Source organism: Pyxicephalus adspersus, chromosome 3, assembly GCF_032062135.1.
Source record: "Pyxicephalus adspersus chromosome 3, UCB_Pads_2.0, whole genome shotgun sequence".
Lineage (NCBI taxonomy): Eukaryota > Metazoa > Chordata > Amphibia > Anura > Pyxicephalidae > Pyxicephalus > Pyxicephalus adspersus.
In genome coordinates this window covers 84,142,314-84,154,063 of record NC_092860.1, presented here as the reverse complement: position 1 = coordinate 84,154,063, position 11,750 = coordinate 84,142,314, and the positions used below count along the sequence as shown (strand labels likewise).

Sequence of the window (11,750 nt, the reverse complement as noted above, 5' to 3'; positions counted from 1 at the left end):
CCCAAGTATGTAAATTGCATGGTGCAGGGGTCCCAAGTATATATATTGCATGGTACATAGGACAGGGGTCCCAAGTATTTTTATTGCATGGTGCAGGGGTCCCAAGTATGCATATTGCATGGTGTAGGGGTCCCAAATATGTAACTTGCATAATGCAGGGGTTCCAAGTAGGCATATTGCATGGTGCAGGGGTCGCAAATATGTATATTGCATGGTGCAGGGGTCCAAAGTATCTATATTGCATGGTGAAGGGGTCTGAAGTATGTATATCGCATGGTGCAGGGGTCCAAAGTATGTATATTGCATGGTGNAGGGGTCTGAAGTATGTATATCGCATGGTGCAGGGGTCCAAAGTATGTATATTGCATGGTGCAGGGGTCCAAAGTATGTATATTGCATGGTGCAGGGGTCAGGTGTATGTACCTCACATGCAGAAGTCACAAGTATACTTCTATACTATAATTTCACCACCAGTTCTTTATTATTGAATACAGCAGAGACCCCACACCCACAGTTTACATATAGGTCAAAGAAAAGGCTTCTATAGGAGAATATATGGGTAGCAGCAGACCGTGTGCACCCTTCTCCAACCACTATGCTTGGGGCCCCTGGCAATCACCCAGATAATCCAGTCCTGGAAATTGTCTTTAGTGTGACTTTGTTCCTTGATCTAAGATGTAAACATTACAGGGCAGCTTTCTCCCATAGGCTAGTTACACACTGCATACAGACCAAAACAATTACATCAGATTTTTAACATTATAAATAGGGTGGTTAACCTTTTTATATAATGAAAAAAACGTGTTTTATCTACTTTTTAATAGTTTTTTTTCTATTTTTTGGGGGACCCCTCCCCTTCCACCTATATTGCCGTGGAGGTAAAGACTAAAGGGAAAACCGGCAGCTTCCTGGGATACATATATCACATATCCCGGGAGACTTTTTAGCTGCTCCTTCTGCACATGTTCAATCTTAAAAGTAAAGGAAAGTGTTTTTTTTTTTTAATAATTTCTGCTCTAAATATTTTCACAATAAGAAGATTACTATTATAAAGAAAAGTTTAATCACAAGCAAGAAGAGAAGACTACACTATAACTGTACTGACACAATTAAACCTTAGCAGAGACATAAACAGCCATAAACAGATTCTAATAAATGTAACTGTATTATTGTTATTATGAAAAATGTCAACCAGAATGTACAGGCACTCTGCGTCTCTGTGCCTTGCAGGGTTCACACCTAACTGGCATTTTACCAGTATGGCCTATTTGCCAATATTATTAGTAGGAAGAAAACAGTGAGGCCAGTATTTTTTTTTTCTCGGAAAAGGTGACTACCCTAGTAGTTTAAAGCTAGTCCCTGCACAAAATGCTTGCCCTGTCTCACATCCCAACATCATGGGTTCATTCAATGAGCACAATAAAACATGAAGAGCTGCAGATTGAGCTCAAATATTAAAGCAAGTAGCAGGGGCAGGCATAGGATGGGGCAGCTACCCACCCCAAATGGGTCTATGAGCCAATTTGGGTCACAAAATTCATACTTTAAGAAATACTGCTTTATTTAAACATGCTTGTTGTGGAGCATACCCCCAAACCATCAACAAGATTGTTGAGAATCCTGTTGCAAAGCTTCCAATAGGACAGTACCAATATCCAACTGTTAGTCCCGGTATCTCACAGAGCCCTTGATTTTTACAAAGGTATATAGTTAAATACAATCCAGTGTAATTCCTGCCAGTCGATGTTGCCAATAACCATGCAGGCATTTGCAGCTAAGTATATTTGTAGTTCCTTGAATAGTCTCTGATTTCTGCCTAATAATGGCAAAATTACAATATCTAGATTACAGATTTCAAGAGTAGTAAAAAAAAAGCAATTTAAAAGAAAAATTCATTTTAAATAGAATGTACTTTATATGTGGGACACTATCAGCATAGGGTTAACTAAGGTTCACTAGTGACAAAACTATGAACTCTGTGAAGCACTAAGATATGTGTCATGGTGATATAAATAGTATAAAGATATAAATACATAACCATCATACAGTATTAGTATTAGCACCTGTTTATAAGAAATGAAGGATATTGGGATGTTGTGCAATGCTACAAAAAGACCATTGGAGGGCAGTAATAAGCTTTTTGAAAGGGATATATGCTGCACATCTATGTGTACTCAGGCAGTACATTATTTTCATATAATACAGTTCTCATTACTATGAATTTGGAAACATTCCCTAAAAAAACAATATTTTTGTAAATGTTATATGTAAATAGATTGGAAATCATTTACACAGTGTATGTACACTCATAAATAAGTAAATGTTATTTGGGTGTACTTAGGACTTTTCAATAGTAAGTGAATAAATAAAATAAATAAATAAATTTTGGCATACAGTGACGTATGCAATGTATTCACAAGTATTACTTCATATATATATATATATATATATATATATATATATATTATATTCATAAATACTTGCTGTATCTTGTTTGTATTACCATGCACCTCCCTAATAAACTTTTGGTCTGATACCCTGTACATGTAACCTATGTGTGCAGTCAGAGAAGCTGCAAGCAATCAGATGTCATTTTTTGTTTAAACAGGATATTAAAAGTCTGTGGAGATACAACACACACAGTAGTTTTGATTCCTTTTTTCAGTGTGACTTTCATGAGCTCATATATTTTCCCATGCACTGAGATTATTAAGGGATAATAAAGAGGAAGTAAATCTGCTGCCAACAGAGGAGATCCTCAGCGTACACAAAACAAAAAAGTCCTAACAGGTGGGTGGAGGGATCTCTGGCAGAAGAGACGTAAAGCAAAAGTAAATGAACTAGAACAAAAAGTCACAAAGAGTTTTTGGGAAGAGACATGCAAATTCTTTTTTGGCAGACAACAACTTTTTTACAGCTTCTAAATAATCTGCAGAATGGAAATGTTTATTTATTGGCTAGAGCAGGGGTGTCAAACTAAAATACACATTGGGCCAAAATTAAAAACTTAAAAGTCGCGGGACAAACTTTATACTGAAATAGCACTGATACTTCAATTCCCTGCGTCAAGAAAACAGTCCAATGCGGGGCCATGCATAGGCAGGGAGGCCGGTGGTCTATGAACGTGAGTGATGCCGGAAATTGTAGTAGCAGTGCTAATTCAATGCAGTGGCGGGCCAGCTGCAATTCAGGGCCAAAAATAAAAGGCATTGCTGGCCAGAGTTTGACAACCCAGCTCTAGAGCAAAATGACAGAAAGCCCACAAGAATATGAGTATATGTAGCTGACAAACATGTACAATCTACAGCCATTCTAAACACTTTTAAGGCTAGAATTAATTTGTTTGAATGCGTTGAAGTCAAATGTAGGCAAATCAGGTAAGTGGCAAAATAAAAACAAAGACAAATATTTGCACCCTAAAGCTTGTAGATTTCAGAAATGACAGTGATGAACACCTATGCAAAGTTTGATCATATTTCATGTATTGCTGCATCACAAATGCTTATGTAAGGCCAAAGTGTTAGTACTGGAGCAATAAAAAAATGCTGGCCATCCTCCTGCTTTTCTTTTTTGTTTTTTTTTGCCTTTTGTCTATTTTGACAAAATACAATAATATGTAATATTATAGTGTATTTCTATGAGTTTTAATATTCCAGTTTGTTTTTTTGTATGTATTTGCAGTGTTAATATTTATTTACATTATTCAATGTGGTATTACAGTTTGGTATTGTACCCTCAACTATCCAAAAAAAAGTTCAATAGCCAGTTTCCCTTAGTTTCTTTATTTTGTTCCTTTTTTACTTTGTTTCATGGTGATGTACTGGTTGAAGCCAAGTCAAATGCAATATGATATTTCACATCATGCCATTCACTGTTCTAATTTGCGACATTTCTTTGCTTATCACCAGCGGCAACATTGATTTACACCGATCAGATCTCCTCAAATGGAGAAATGTATGTCCACTTGAATATCTAATTATGATAAATCTGGCAGAGAATCTTTCTAACTCTGCAATCAGACTTTCATGAAGCTTTAGCAAACAATTTGCCCATACTTTAAATCTAATAGGGTATCTCACTGGCAAATGGGGATATCTCATTGGTCAGTGTAATGATGGTATATACTTCCTATACTACATTTGTATCCTGATGGGGCAACACAAAATACATTACAACATTTCCTACTAAATAATCCAGATACTTAGCAACCTGACAACTACTAAAAAAAACACCAAAATGTGTTGAGTATGTAAAATAGTTAAATACAGTTCTTTCTAGCTGAATCTAACAATGTACATATGCAGATTAAAGGATCATTCTTACCACTGTAAGGCCAACCAAAGCTACGCGTCTTGTTAAAGGCAGCGATAACAGCTCAGGATGTGCTTTCCTAAGCTCCCGAGGCATCTGGTTGTCCTAACAACTCGTGCAATCTCTACTCCCCTGTGATGTCATATGTTTTCCTTCCAATATTTTAAACTGTGTATATGTATTTTAGTTACTTCTAGGACTTATTAATAGCTTGCATGCAAAGGGAATTTATGTATTGACACCTATAGAGACCAAGTGACATCTGAACATTGTAAAAGCAGCAATGGGCTCACACAGACCACTGATCAATAAGGTTTATGTCTGGTAATACTGTATCAGCTATTTTGTCTTGGTCTCTGAAAATGTGACTGCTGTTATTCATAGAAGCTAACCTTCTAAATCAGGAACCTAGAAGTATTGTGTACTCCTATACCCTTATAAGATGTAGTAACAGTCATGATACGACAAGGTGGACACCTGAGTTTTTTTACATTCTTTTACATGTGTCTAATAAAGAAAGATAAATCCTATAATCACAATTTACAATGTACAGAAATAAATTGCACATTTTCAGAATGTAGATCTATGATGTGTGTTGTTTTTTTGACAAATATTCTATATTAGGGATAAAATGAAATATATGTACCTAAGACTATATATGTAAAATAAATGGGCAGGGAACACAAGCGGAAATCATAATGTATATTCTAGTTATATTGATATTTGTTGGGTAAAGAGCAATTGAATGTGAAACCAAATTGTTAGCTGCTGCTAAGCTACAAGAATTCAGAGAGCAGCCCAGAGGATCACTGGATGTATACTTACAGGTATAAGTTTAATTCGTAGGTATGCAACTTTTCTTAATACCTTTTTTTCCACCAGGATTTCTTTATGGGCGTTTACAACTGTCAAAAGGGGGATGGAGGAACTGGAATCCAGAGAGCACCCAGAGGATCACTGGGTGTATAATTACAGGTATAAGTTTAATTGGTAGTTATGCAACTTTTCTTAATACCTTTTTTTCAACCAGGATTTCTTTATGAGAGTTTTTTAACTGTCAAAATGAGGATTGAGGAACTGGTGCAGTTTTTATCCAGACACCAATGTCTGAATAAAAACTAAAAAAACAAAGCAAATAGGCTTGGCTACTTTTGTATGTGGCTCAAACGATTTAGTTATATGTGATATATTAGGGAATCAGGCATTCCCTCAACATTCTCTAATGGGAATCTTCCATGTGCTTCAATGGCAGTAATTGATTCTCTACCAGGGGCTGTTTGAAGGAATTTTGGGTCACCCTGTTTTATAAATAGAGCCTTAAATGTAGCAACCCAAGAAATTCTAAATACACAACTAGGCTAAGTTCCATAACAGAAAATGGAGTTTCCTGGTATACATTTACCCATTATGATATAGCACTGTATAAACTCTTCTGAGGAATCCCCTAAATATAACCTGCAGTCTGGTAACAACTTACTGAGTGCTGTAAACCAGCCTCTGCAATGAAAAGACTTTGCATTAGAATCTTCAAACTGCCACGTAGGGGATGGCAGTGGGTTTTGGCACTGGAATGAACAGGAATGAACAGGGAAGATTTTAAAGGGGTTGCAGAGTTCCAGGCAAAGTGCATGGCAAAGATCCCAATAAACTTTCCTGAAAAAGGAACTTAAGTGCTGCAAATGCAAAAAAAGTATACACATTCTGTATCCAACCATGTAGAGAAAATTAATGCAGCATGAAATGTACATGCTTCTATCTTATCAACTGAATGTTTTCCACTGCAATTTGTAATTGAGAGTTGTAAATGCTATAAAAAGATCAATGCATAGCTTTCACCAAAACACAGGTAAAAGCACAACTTGTTAAGTAAAAAAAAAAAAACAAATGTTCACAAATATGGGAAATCCGCCACAAGCTTTATGGATATATACACACACACTTGTTACTCTTATTAGAACGTCCACCTGGGTTTATGCAGATAGAACCTGATATCTAGGACCTAGGGTTCTTTTTGCTATTAATCTGTGTGGTGTCAAAAAATCAAGATCACTAGGGTTTTTTTTAATAAGATTGAACAACATGGTGGCAAGTGGCTAGCACTTCTAGTGATTGTGTTAGACTCTAGTTATAACAAAGCTGCAGATGTCACCTTATCAGCAAAGAGGCAGACTTTAAAACATAAAGGATTTAGAAAGAGATAAGATATAACTAATCAAAACAATGCACAGTGTTTAGGTGCAGAAGAATAAGGCATAGACATAGGAGAATACACTATAGCAGATATACCAGGGTCGCAAGAGGGCAAAATAAACAAAGCAAGTACCAGTGCAACATGTGGGTACAAGATCTGGTTGACTGACAAACCCACTATAACATTTTGATGCATACCTATGCACAGAGGTTATTGGCTATGCTATTACTTACTTTTGTATGTTTGATAACTTTTATTGCTCTGTGCTTCAAATTTGACACTTTGCGCTACTGACGAACTTCAACAAGTATGATTCTGCTCTTTCTTATAATGCTGTCACTAACTGTGTACCAATGTAAGCATGGAGTATAATTAATATCATGTTAGTCTTTCCTGTGTTGGCTACATTCTGGTATAGGCTTACTCTTACCCAGGAAATTGCCCATGGGGCTGCAGCCATTACATGGTTGTGGAAGTGTGACATTTTTTTTCTTACTGGGTATTGTGTTATATTATTACTTGTTTGTTAAAGTGTAAATAAAATGAAAATGTTTTGTTTAGTATGAATAGAATGTAGAGAGGTTAGAACCATGATATTAATGCTGTCTGTAAACCTTGGAAAAACTCACACACTCTGTTGGCTCTGATGGCCTTTGTTCCCATTGCAGACAGTGATAAAATATCCAAGTTTTTTTATTTGTCAAAGGACAGCAATCTTGTAATGGGTACACCTGTTCTGGTTATCACTATCTAAAAGGGCATATTCCATCATGCGTTGAAAGATTTTCTCTTACTTCTTGTTAGCAAGTCACCTTTCTGTCTCTAAGACATGGGGTCTGATTTAATAAAGCTTTCTAAGGCTGGTGAGGATACACTTCCATCAGTAAAGCTGGGTGATAAGGCAAACCTGGAACTGATTTCTTAAAAGTCATTTGCTATTTGTTAGCAATTTTTTTCAATCCTGGACCAGATCCATTCCAGGTTTTCTGGATAACCCAGCTTCACTGCTGAAAGTGTATCTTCTCTAGCCTTGGAGAGCTTTAATAAATCAGGCTCATAGACTGAATTCTTCTTTCTGTCTCTGGGGTATGTAGTGAATTCCTCTTCCTGTTACTAGGACACGGGTGTCTCTGGAATCTTCATTCCCCAATTTGGAGCAAAAAATGAAGGTCCCTTTAGATCTTTGAAATATGAAATGAAGTCTCTGTTCCATCTCTATGATGTAGAGAAAACTCTCCCTTCTGTCTCTGGGACATGGTATGAAGCAATCTTCCTTTCTATGGGATGTAGAATGTAAATTCCTTGAGCCACAGGACCTGATTTATGAAAACTCATGAAGACTGTAGAGGATACACTTTCATCAGTGAAGATGGGTGATCCAGCAATCCTGGAATGGATTTCTAAAAAGTAATTTGCTATATATTAGCAATTGTTTTCAGTCCTAGACCAGATCCATTTTAGGTTTGTTGGGGTAACCCAGGTTCACTGATAAAATTGTATATTCCCCAGTCTTGGAAAGCTTTATTAAATCAGGCTCACAGAGCAAAGCCTCCTTCCTGTCTCTGGAACATGAACTGAAGATCCCTTTATGCCTTTTGTATGTGGAGTGTAGTCCTATTCCTTCCTTTGTACTGAGACAAAAATCTCCTTTCTGTCACAGGACAAAAAAGAATTATCAGGGTTTATACCTGTTTCCCACTCCTTATCCAAAACTAAACAAAAATGTTAGGGATTTATATATACTTTAGGGATATGGCCTAAAGCTAGGTACACACGTGCAATAATTATCGTTAGAAAAGAAACAACTAACGATTATACACCAATATTTTGAATGATCGTATTTTGCACAATTCTCTACATGCTGTAATGATACGATCGTTCAAATATAATCCACCAATAATGTACACCCGCTAGATACGATCGTTTGAACGATGCAGGAAGTGACATGTAAAGGAGAAAGTGTACTGTAGAACCATCCACGATCACTGAACGACTGTACACACAAAAGATAGTGAACGATCGTCGCCCAATCAGATTCGCTGGGATGGTCGTTCATTTCCAGTGATAATCCTCGTTCATCGGCGTCATTGTGCACTTTTTTGTGAACGATTATCGGACGAACGGTCATTAGTCGTTTGTTTCCAAAGATAATTATTGCTCGTGTGTATGCAGCTTAAGACATGTTAGTTCTGTTAAACATTGCACGCACAGTTTGATGCAGCAAACATATCTCCTGCGCTCGGTCTCTATGTCAAGCACATGGATTTACATTACAATACACATAGTATAAACTGTTTTTTTAACAGACACAAACATGTGGCAATACCTCTACTCCACTACTCAGCAATGTTCTCCTAAAAGCTCACTTCAGTTAGGCTTCATTTATCAAAGCTCAGCATAGTCAGCAGGATGTAAATGCAAACTTAGGAATATACAACTGGTCTATAAGGACATGTAATTATTTACCTTGGATGCTCACTTTTAATAATGGACATACTCCTAATTTTTAACCATGAGTTTAGTTTTCCTGAAGTCTGAATTAATCCACAGTCTAAACACTGAAGACATGAAACACAAGAAAAAACAAGCACACATATAGCACGGACTATATCTGCAATGTTTTCTCCATCTTCTGTACATCAGCCCATGTAAAATTGTTTTACTGTACATTGTGTTAGGATTTAGAGGTATGCTTTTCATATGAGGCCCCTTAACCACCCATTGAATGTAAATGAGATGCCTTAGCGTAACACGCAGAAACACGTTATTGCTTGTAGTAACACACAAGGAGAGAAGTGAATAGACCCTTATGGGTAATTGAAAAACGTGTGCAGGCGCCTTCACATTCTTATTTATTATATATTACAGTTCTATGTACTGTTTCTTATCACCTATACCTATATAATAATAATAAATAATGTTTTGCTTTTTTTTTTTTTGCAAGGTACAGTTGTTTAACTAGTTAAGGTTTTGTAAAACACTTTTAGCATTTCAATTATTCCTTGTACAACAATATGTTAGAAATTGATTTAAATGAAAATGTCCCACTCATACTCCAGGAACATTTGTAATTTTCCATCCCATGTAATGAGCATTGTCTAGCTTTTATAATAAGGTTGTTGGACTGCCTATATCCTCCTTTGTGTGTCATAGGACAAAAGAACAAAGGTAATTCTGTTCTATGTACCCTGATTTGTTATTCACATTGTAATGGCAATATGACTCAATGACAAATACATTTTAATAATATTATTGAAAAACCTGTGTAAGTTTTTCTCTGCTGCTGTACAAAAATGTTACAACCAAAGGTTAGTAATACAGAGAATAAAAATTAAATTGGGACATTAATATAAAGTTAGAGAAACGAAACTAGGTGCAGAAGTGGCGTTATTGTCCACAATGACCAGAATTCTTGTTTAAGGTGTAAATCAAAATTTAAAAAAATCTAATATATAGCAGCATACCAGTCCTTGGATGTGGTGGCTGTATTTGTCCTCTTTGTATGCCTTTTTCTCCTTAATTTTCACCTAGTGATTCTGAAAAATACCACTCTTCCTGTCTCTCAGTGGCTATGTCCACTCTTCTTTAGTATCTATGGGGGAAACATGGTTGTTACAAAGGCTGGACTTTATTTGGTCATCTCCATTACATGATGGCTTGATAAAATTAGTGGTTTACACAATATAGATAATATTCTTTGTACTTTTTTTCAGTTCACAGAAAGTGAAAAGCACATTAAAGCTGCGTACACACCTGCAATTTTTCTCGTTGGAAAGGATCTTTCACGATCCTTTCCAACGAGAAAAGACTGCACGATGCATGAACGATGCTGTACATACAGCACCGTTCATGCTCTATGGAGAGGGGAGGGGGAGAGCGACGGAGCGGCACCCTGCTGCGCGCTCTCCCCTTCCCTTTCATTAGGATCGGTCGTCGTCCATCGTCCATGGATCCGCCAGGACGGTCGTCGGACGATGGACGACGACCGACTGTACACACGGCAGATTTTCGCCCGATAATTGGCCGATACCGATTATCGGGCGAGAAAAATTTGCCGTGTGTATGCAGCTTAACTCTCTGGCAAGATCAACAGCTGTTATCTGTTTTTGAAAACCACACCACATTTAAGGACTGGTAAGCTGCAATTTTTTACTATTTATAAAGCAGTGAATTTGACATTTATTGGTCTATACCCTGGTGAAGAATCAATAACTGCCATTGAAACACATATACCTGGAAACACAGATTTTGCGCCCATCTCCTTTTCTTTAGTTAGTTTCAAAGTCATGTTTATGCCATTGTATACATGAGAAAATCAGTAATAATAACAAGATACAGCAGAGAAACGAAAGCTACACTTCATGACGCAACACTAAACGGAGTTTAAAGCTGTTCACACAAAGATCTTTCTCCAAGAACATTCATAACAGTCCTTTTATGGAGAACACTAGCCTGAAGCTATGCTATATGCAGCCGCCACATTCATCCACATTCACAAACACATTCATTAGTGATGTACTGCACATGATTATGTCTTACCTGACTATTCACGCACAACATTAGAATGACACGTACATCCGTGTTTAAAAGAAAGAAACACAAAACAATATAAACAGCCAAAAGAACATTACCTATAGGCAGGCAGCCATGTTGCTAGAAGGAGAATATGTACTCAGGATCTCCGGAAACCTAAATGCTTACAGGCAGCAGGATGCAGAGTGTCATTACTATTAACCCTACATTGCCCTACAGTTTAACATGCAAGCTCATTTTGTACGCTGCACAGCTAGGTTAGACTTTTGTTACTTACAGATAGGAAGTGGTGGTGCGACAGTCTGCAGGAAATCATGGCACTGTAAGGGTTAAATATTTTAGGGCTGTCTCTTCTATTACATTTTGTATTTTTGGGCACTAGGCATGCTGGTTTATTGAGATAGTAGGTTCTGCCTACTTGACTGTGATAGTGACTCTAAATAGAAAAAAACCCACATGTGATAGGATACTGAGAAATATCCTTCTGTGACCAGTATTCTTACATGTGATTATTTCGATGGGGATATTAATTTCGAAGGCAGTGAGGTGTACATTGTAGACAGAGAGGACAATCATCGCTAAACAGGGGTTGGGGCCTTTAACATCATCGGCCCCTTATATATAAAATGCTGTTCAAACATCTGACCCAAGTGATGGCAATTCACACATTAAGCCAAGAAACTCAAATAATCAATGTATAACACTTTAGGGTTTT

The 11,750-nt window shown here is 37.0% G+C and overlaps 1 protein-coding gene across 2 annotated transcripts in view; it reads right to left on the bottom strand.

Annotated features, from left to right (window-relative positions):
• Positions 1–11,280, bottom strand: part of ABCG2 (ATP binding cassette subfamily G member 2 (JR blood group)) — a 43,438-nt gene extending 32,158 nt beyond the window's left edge. Inside the window, exons 1-2 of one of the 2 annotated variants that reach the window (XM_072405522.1) lie at positions 11,134–11,257; positions 9,967–10,094 (exon numbers count right to left, since the gene is read on the bottom strand). The gene's annotated coding sequence lies outside the window, so the exon portion shown is untranslated. Of the gene's footprint in view, positions 1–9,966; positions 10,095–11,133 lie in introns of both variants that reach the window. The other variant, XM_072405521.1, reaches the window with a different exon arrangement.
• Positions 11,281–11,750: the final 470 nt, after the last annotated feature.